The sequence below is a fragment of the Rutidosis leptorrhynchoides genome, chromosome 3, assembly GCF_046630445.1.
Source record: "Rutidosis leptorrhynchoides isolate AG116_Rl617_1_P2 chromosome 3, CSIRO_AGI_Rlap_v1, whole genome shotgun sequence".
Taxonomy (NCBI): domain Eukaryota; kingdom Viridiplantae; phylum Streptophyta; class Magnoliopsida; order Asterales; family Asteraceae; genus Rutidosis; species Rutidosis leptorrhynchoides.
In genome coordinates, this window is record NC_092335.1 from 121,327,448 (window position 1) to 121,337,143 (window position 9,696).

The window sequence follows — 9,696 nt, forward strand, 5'->3', positions numbered from 1 at the left end:
TAATACTACTTAATAATAATAATAATAAGATTGATAATAAGTGTAATAATAATAATAATAATAATATAAATACTAATGATAATATGCGTAGTAAAAATTTAATGAGCCAGAATGAGAAATTGATCATTCATATATATAGATTAATAAAATAATAATATAATAATTTTGAAAAGAAATATAATAATATAATAATATTGAAATAGAATATAATAATATAATATTATAATAAAGTAATAATATAATAATATTAAAATAATATAATAATAAAAGGAATCAAACGTGTTTAATTATAATAATATAATAATATAATAAAGTAATAAAATAATAATATAATAATATTGAAATAGAATATAATAATATAATAATAAATTTAGAATCAAATTTGAATCGTAAATTTTTAAAAAGTCGTATTTATTAAATACTTCAGGGGTATATTATGTAACTTATAATTAATAATTTCTATCATGTCACTTTCATGTGAATAGTAAATTAATTAATTTCATTTCATTTACTATTCATATAAATAGTAAATGAATTAATTTCAATTCAACTATTTAAGCTATACATTGTTGTACGTTGTGCTTTACAAATTGTACATTTTTAATTTAACTTCGTTTCTTAAAAAAAATTACAAAAATTATATCATAAAAATAAAACGACTTAATACGTAAAATTTTAATTTGAAATAGCATCGTTTAAGAAGGTAAATCATATATAAATCATGACGGGTTCGAGTTTTAAATTATAGGTTGTTCGTGAATCGTCAGGCATGGTTAAAGGGTAATTGGTTACCTGAATATAGATTTCAAACTTTCTAGACTCAATATTAGGGTTTTTGCTTATCGTGTCGGAAACATATAGAGATTTGAGTTTAAATTTGGTCGGAAATTTCCGGACTGGACGACCAGTATTCAACGGTTGCACAGTACTTCGTTTTGTGACTACACTTGGTACGGTGTAGTAAGATTTCATATTAAAGGGAATATGCGACGTGATTGAATGTTAAGTATGGTTACCAAGTGCTCAATCACTTAGAATATTTTTATTAAAATGTTTACACATGAAATCTTGTGGTCCATTGTTATAACGCTGCTAGCATTAAACCTATATATCTCACCAACTTTATGTTGACGTTTTAAAGCATGTTATTCTCAGGTACGAATTAAGTCTTCCGCTGTGCATTTGCTCATGTTAAGGACATTACTTGGAGTCGATCATCGCAATGGAACCAAATGTTAATGACTTCGTCCAGGAGGATTAGGACGGGTCTTTACAGTTGGTATACAATGTCTATAATAACAGATACGCTAGGATATGAATTTTGTCTATACACTATCGATGCACTAAGTGCAGTAAGACGTGTCTAGACTTAAGAATGATAAGCAGGAAGTTCCCTAAGAAAGATAAGCAGATGATTTCCGACTAGGATTGATAAGCAAAACTTTTGACAAGCAGACACGGTCAAAGTCCAGACTCACTTAATGTATCCTAACAACTACTAGTTAGACACACTAATGCAAGGCCTGGTTCGCTAAGACCAACGCTCTGATACCAACTGAAAGGATCCGAAACTAATCATCCGGACGTTGTCCATATTGATTACAAACGAATTACAATAGTTGATAACATTGCGAGGTACTTGCCCTCTATATGATACATCTTACAAACGTTGCATTTATTCTTAAAAGACAATCTATAGTTACATCCATAATTGACATATTCGCCTGACATTTCATAATATTCAAATGACCTAAACCGCCATTTACTTAATAATAGTCTCTATGAACTTCAATGACTCGAATGCAACGCCTTATGATATAAGTCCTTAATGGCCTCAAGTAGTATCCTTAGTACGAGATAATGCACAGCGGAAGACTTAATTCATACCTGAGAATAACATGCTTTAAAATGTCAACATAAAGTTGGTGAGATATAGGTTTAATGTCGACAGCGATATAAATATAGACCACAAGATTTCATATATAAACATTTTAATAAAAATATTCTAAGTGGTTGAGCACTTGGTAACCATACTTAACAATTAATCACGTCGCATATTCCCTTTAATATGAAATCTTACTACACTGTACCAAGTATAGTCACGAAACGAAGTACTGTGCAACCGTTGAATACTGGTCGTCCAGTCCGGTTGGGGTTGTCAGGCCCGATAGATCTATCAACAGGATTCGCGTTTACAATACCGCTGTAAATATTAGTTACCAAGCTACAGGGAAGTATGCCAGTGGTACAACTCAACGTAGAATATATTTTTCAGTTACTTGTGTCCATAACGTAAAACATAAAATACATGTATTCTCATCCCGAAATATTTAGAGTTTAAAAGTGGGACTATATACTCACTTTCGTCTTGAAGATATATATAATTTGACTTGGTCTCCGGTTGATATCACGAACCTATCCATATATAATATATCAATACCTTTTCTTTTTAAACAAACGTCACATATATATACTTGTTATACTTTTAATACTTTGAATAATTCCTTAGTCCGTAGTTAGCAGCTCGTTGTTAGTAATTCAATTTTAATGGTTCATTTTTAGATGTTTAATATACCCGCAATGAAATAAATAAAACCCCCAACGAAATAAATAAAACCCCATCGTATATGTATTGGTCGAGATTAATCTTGACCCACGGTACCGGTGTTGTCAAATGACGTGTTGCGTACATAAAGTACCGGTGTTGTCAAATGACGTGTTGCGTACAAACATGGGATCTTATGATTAATCTTCTCGTGTTGTTTACGGGTGATCCTGAACCATATAAAATTGAATTATAAGTACATATATATAAAATATCATGTTATCTTAGAAATATGTGATTTATTTAATTTTTCCCAATTAATCCCGAAGTTAAACAAGTCTAGGATAACCAATTTTGTTTCGGTCATAGTTTTTTCGTTACAAATCCGTTTTCGTTGATTCAACTTGCCATCTCCTTGGATCGAGTCCCTCTTTAAGACTATGAACTGAAAATACCTTGGTTTGTATTCAAAATCACACGGCATAGGTGAAACTTTAGTGAAACTTATGAAGTTAAACATTTTTGTTACAAAAAAATAACACTTAATGACCATTTTTCTAAAAATACCTATACTTTGAATTAAATCATGAAATTTCTATGAGTTAACATATTTATAGTAAAAATCATTTTTCCAGAACATAAACCTCCAATTCAAAGTTTAAGATAGTTTTTAATTATCCAACCCAAAACAGTCCCCGGTTACACTCCGACGTCGTAAAAATAGTTTTTAAGATATTCTTTGAAAAACCAAGTTATACCTTATTAAGTTAGCATATATTTAAGTTATATTACAGGTCTTGAAGTATTTTAAAAGTTAAGTTAGAAGGATCTATTTAGTTTGCAAACAAGTTTGAAAACTTTCAAACTATGTTCTTGTTGTTAAAATTGTATACCACAAAATATGATAGCTATATATATATGAATCGAATAAGGTTATGAACATAGATACTACCTCAAGTTCCTTGGACAAGGTTTCTGTAAAAGAGGAGTAAAAAGCTAGAACCAAAAGGGTGATGGAATTGGATGAAAGATTGGAAGTAAGTTTGTGTTCTTGGAAGGATTTCTTGAAGTGTTTTTGTATGGTTTTCTTATGGTGTTTAAGTAAGGTTTTTGAAGCTAAATGATGGGGAAAATGCTTGGAGATGATCAAGTATGAAGTTAAGAGTATTTTTAGAGAGAAATGGAAGTGTAAGTATAAGAAAATGGGGTGAAGAAATGGTGTGCATGCATAAAAACGTTTTTAGGTTATAAAGGAAAAAAAATACCTAACTTTGTTTTCTTGCTAAATAATTCATGCTACTTGACAAATGGTTGGTTCCACATGTTTCTTAATCATTTAAGGCTGCTAAGGAGCAGATTTTTATTGGTATATACCAATAGTAAATACATCTAGAAGCTGCGTATGATACGGGTACATATACCCTAGGTATACGTATAGAAATCTTTGAGAAAACGGAACGAGGATTCAAATATAGCTATCTTTTGTAAATATACTTATATTGTTTTATGTATTTAAGTCTTTAAAAGTGATTAAATACATTACTTATACGATATATGTATAAACATTATAGGTCATAAGTATTTAAGTCAAATAACGTTACGTATGGTTATCGTTTTGAAAACTTAAGTTAGTAGTTTCAAAATATACTTATAACTTATTGTTATTAATACAAAATGAGATATTAAAACATTCTTAGATCATGTTAAATATGTATATATACATATATATACACAAACGTATAATTATCATATATTGTATAGTTCGTGATATCATCGGTCAAACTAGACGGTCAAACGTTGTGTAAAACTTTTTTTCGAAAACATAAGTCTCAACAATTTGGATTGCTTATCATGTTGGTAGGTTTAATTTATGTAAATATTAATCTTATAAGTATAGAACGATCGAAAAAGTGCGGGTCAACTTTAGGGTTTTTGCTTATCGTGTTGGAACCATATAGAGATTAGAGTTTAAATTTGGTCGGAAATTTCCGGGTCGTTACATTGATAGGTTTAAGTCAAAGTACATACATTGATAAAATCTTGAAAAGGTTCAAGATGGAAAACTCTAAGAGAGGTTTGGTACCTATTCAAAAAGGAACCGTTCTCAGTTCATCTCAGTGTCCTGCCACGAAAGATGAACAAGAGAGAATGAAAAAAGTCCCATACGCATCTGCTATTGGGTCTATCATGTATGCAATGATATGTACTAGACCGGATGTGTCATGCGCTCTAAGCTTGACAAGTAGATACCAGAATAACCCAGGAAATAGTCATTGGATTGCTGTTAAAAGCATATTGAAATACCTTAGGAGGACTAAGGATATGTTTCTAATATATGGGTCTGGTGAGGAGGAACTCGCTGTAAAAGGTTACGTGGATGCGAGTTTCCAAACTGATCGAGATGACTCTCGATCACAATCCGGTTATGTCTTCATGTTAAATGGTGGTGCGGTCTCTTGGAAGAGTTCGAAACAGGAGGTTGTTGCGTTATCCACTACAGAGTCGGAGTACATTGCCGCCTCACTGGCAGCTCAGGAAGCTGCATGGATGAAGAAATTCATCGACGACTTAGGAGTGGTCCCTTCCATTCAGGACCCTCTTGAGATCTTTTGTGACAACGAGGGTGCGATTGCTCAAATCAAGGAACCTCGTGCTCATCAAAAGACTCGTCACATTGAGCGGAGATTCAACTACATCAGGGATGAGGTTGAAAAGGGAAAGATATGTATTCACAAAGTTCACACAGATCAAAATGTTGCGGATCCACTCACGAAGCTTTTACATGGGCCAAAGCATGAGGGACATGTTTGTGCATTAGGGCTTCGATATTCTAGTGATTGGAATTGATCTATTTTATGTATTGTATCGGAACGAATTAGTTCAAACTCATTAATATAATTATGGTATTAATTTATTTATGTGTCATGTTCCAATTTTGCATATTTTATCCATGAATAAACTATTATTCTGAATTCCGTAGTTGATCACATTTGTGGGAACAAGTGTGAGGTTTAGACTATTATGAACTCGGATTGGTATACATTCATAGGTTGAATGTGGGGCAAGGTTGCAACCAAGGTTCATAGATATTTGTGGGAAACAAATATTGGAAGACCCGCTCTCAAGAATTACTGTATAGAGCCTTTGTGGTTGATCACATGTAATCTTGAGTAAAGGCGAATATCATTGTATCCTCTGACCTGAGATACATATTGGGTTCGGATATTCACCAAGTACTGTGCCTTGATTCTTTCCTTCGCTATTCTGAAACATGGTAGTACATAAGGAAGAACTCAGGTATATTACAAAGTATATATCTAGGACGTATGTAGTCAAGATGGAATTTGTCCCTCTTATTCGTTGAGAGTCAGATGTCTAAGGCCTGAAAAGTTAAATCTATAAGAGAGTGATCACTCTGTATCTCTTGGATTTAACATGACATCTAGGACGAAAGGAAATAATGAAAGATTCACCTAATCATATTCGAGATGGGAACTCGAAAGGGATGATGTTATTGAATGGCACAAAGTCATAACATATTAGGGGTGATGGACGGTGTGTTAGGCTGTATCCATCACTTGCATTAATTTCTTATGTTTCTCGTGCAAGTGGGAGATTGAAGGTATTTCATATGCCCGAGAGACATATTAAATTAACGTGGCTGACGTGTTATGATCCAAGTCGGGTCATACCCAATAACAAACTTACCGACACCTTATTCGTCTTTGATTTTAACGATTGGTTCATTGATCAAATACGCGACACTTGAACTTTAAAGAAAATTGGTTTTCTTAAATGTTACTTGATATGTATATAAATTATGGAATAATTTATATATTAAGGAGTTAATTATTTATAGGTTAAATAATTAATTATGTTATGTGTTATTTTATAAAATTGGTTTTATATATAATGTATACATAATTAATAAAGTGCAAGTTTATAAAATTTGTTATAATTAAAACAAACAAGTTTATAAATGTTGCTAGTTTATAAATTATGCCATGTATTATAAAACCATTTTAAAAACAAGGAAGTGGCATTGGAAGTATGAGAGGCATGCTAGAGATTCCAAGACTTTCCCATTTCCATATACATGCATACTCCTTGACCAAAAAACACACACTAGCAAATACAATCAAGTAAAAAAATTCTGCACTCCCTCTCCAAGAGAGCTGCTGGCCGTGGCCTTTGTGTGGGAAGAAAGGGTTCTTCAATTTTTTTTTCAAGCTATATTCAAGTGTAATCAAATCCTAACCAAAGTACAAGGTGTTGGTTACAAGTTTGGGGTATAATCTCTTGAGGTTTCATCCATTTGAAGCTCCATTCAACATCATCATCTTCTTCACTTTCAACTAGCTTGGAATAGGTATAACATCTTATTCTTGCTTGTAGTTTGTAAGTATGTTTCACAACTTGATCCTAATTGGGATTTAACTTTAAATTGGTTAAAGATTAACATGTTCTAAAATGGTAATTACATGCTTCCGCTTTTAATTGATTCTTAAATGGTTTTAAGTATAATGGAACTTGTTAAATCCCAACAAATAGATGTATCTTTAGGATTCGCGTCAATTAGGGTGTCTGTTCCCTAATTCTTAGATTACCAGACTTAATAAAAAGGGGCATATTCGATTTCGATAATTCAACCATAGAATGTAGTTTCACGTACTTGTGTCTATTTTGTAAATCATTTATAAAACCTGCATGTATTCTCATCCCAAAAATATTAGATTTTAAAAGTGGGACTATAACTCACTTTCACAGATTTTTTTACTTCGTCGGGAAGTAAGACTTGGCCACTGGTCGATTCACGAACCTATAACAATATATACATATATATCAAAGTATGTTCAAAATATATTTACAACACTTTTAATATATTTTGATGTTTTAAGTTTATTAAGTCAGCTGTCCTCGTTAGTAACCTACAACTAGTTGTCCACAGTTAGATGTACAGAAATAAATCGATAAATATTATCTTGAATCAATCCACGACCCAGTGTATACGTATCTCAGTATTGATCACAACTCAAACTATATATATTTTGGAATCAACCTCAACCCTGTATAGCTAACTCCAACATTCACATATAGAGTGTCTATGGTTGTTCCGAAATATATATAGATGTGTCGACATGATAGGTCGAAACATTGTATACGTGTCTATCGTATCTCAAGATTACATAATATACAATACAAGTTGATTAAGTTATGGTTGGAATAGATTTGTTACCAATTTTCACGTAGCTAAAATGAGAAAAATTATCCAATCTTGTTTTACCCATAACTTCTTCATTTTAAATCCGTTTTGAGTGAATCAAATTGCTATGGTTTCATATTGAACTCTATTTTATGAATCTAAATAGAAAAATTATAGTTTTATAGTCGGAAAAATAAGTTACAAGTCATTTTTGTAAAGGTAGTCATTTCAGTCGAAAGAACGACGTCTAGATGACCATTTTAGAAAACATACTTTCACTTTGAGTTTAACCATAATTTTTGGATATAGTTTCATGTTCATAATAAAAATCATTTTCTCAGAATAACAACTTTTAAATCAAAGTTTATCATAGTTTTTAATTAACTAACCCAAAACAGCCCGCGGTGTTACTACGACGGCGTAAATCCGGTTTTACGGTGTTTTTCGTGTTTCCAGGTTTTAAATCATTAAGTTAGCATATCATATAGATATAGAACATGTGTTTAGTTTATTTTAAAAGTCAAGTTAGAAGGATTAACTTTTGTTTGCGAACAAGTTTAGAATTAATTAAACTATGTTCTAGTGATTACAAGTTTAAACCTTCGAATAAGATAGCTTTATATGTATGAATCGAATGATGTTATGAACATCATTACTACCTTAAGTTCCTTGGATAAACCACTGGAAAAGAGAAAAATGGATCTAGCTTCAATGGATCCTTGGATGGCTCGAAGTTCTTGAAGTAGAATCATGACACGAAAACAAGTTCAAGTAAGATCATCACTTGAAATAAGATTGTTATAGTTATAGAAATTGAACCAAAGTTTGAATATGATTATTACCTTGTATTAGAATGATAACCTACTATAAGAAACAAAGATTTCTTGAGGTTGGATGATCACCTTACAAGATTGGAAGTGAGCTAGCAAACTTGAAAGTATTCTTGATTTTATGAAACTAGAACTTTTGGAATTTATGAAGAACACTTAGAACTTGAAGATAGAACTTGAGAGAGATCAATTAGATGAAGCAAATTGAAGAATGAAAGTGTTTGTAGGTGTTTTTGGTCGTTGGTGTATGGATTAGATATAAAGGATATGTAATTTTGTTTTCATGTAAATAAGTCATGAATGATTACTCATATTTTTGTAATTTTATGAGATATTTCATGCTAGTTGCCAAATGATGGTTCCCACATGTGTTAGGTGACTCACATGGGCTGCTAAGAGCTGATCATTGGAGTGTATATACCAATAGTACATACATCTAAAAGCTGTGTATTGTACGAGTACGAATACGGGTGCATACGAGTAGAATTGTTGATGAAACTGAACGAGGATGTAATTGTAAGCATTTTTGTTAAGTAGAAGTATTTTGATAAGTGTATTGAAGTCTTTCAAAAGTGTATAAATACATATTAAAACACTACATGTATATACATTTTAACTGAGTCGTTAAGTCATCGTTAGTCGTTACATGTAAGTGTTGTTTTGAAACCTTTAGGTTAACGATCTTGTTAAATGTTGTTAACCCAATGTTTATAATATCAAATGAGATTTTAAATTATTATATTATCATGATATTATCATGTATGAATATCTCTTAATATGATATATATACATTAAATGTCTTTACAACGATAATCGTTACATATATGTCTCGTTTAAAAATCATTAAGTTAGTAGTCTTGTTTTTACATATGTAGTTCATTGTTAATATACTTAATGATATGTTTACTTATCATAGTATCATGTTAACTATATATATATCCATATATATGTCATCATATAGTTTTTACAAGTTTTAACGTTCGTGAATCACCGGTCAGCTTGGGTGGTCAATTGTCTATATGAAACATATTTCAATTAATCAAGTCTTAACAAGTTTGATTGCTTAACATGTTGGAAACATTTAATCATGTAAATATCAATCTCAATTAATATATATA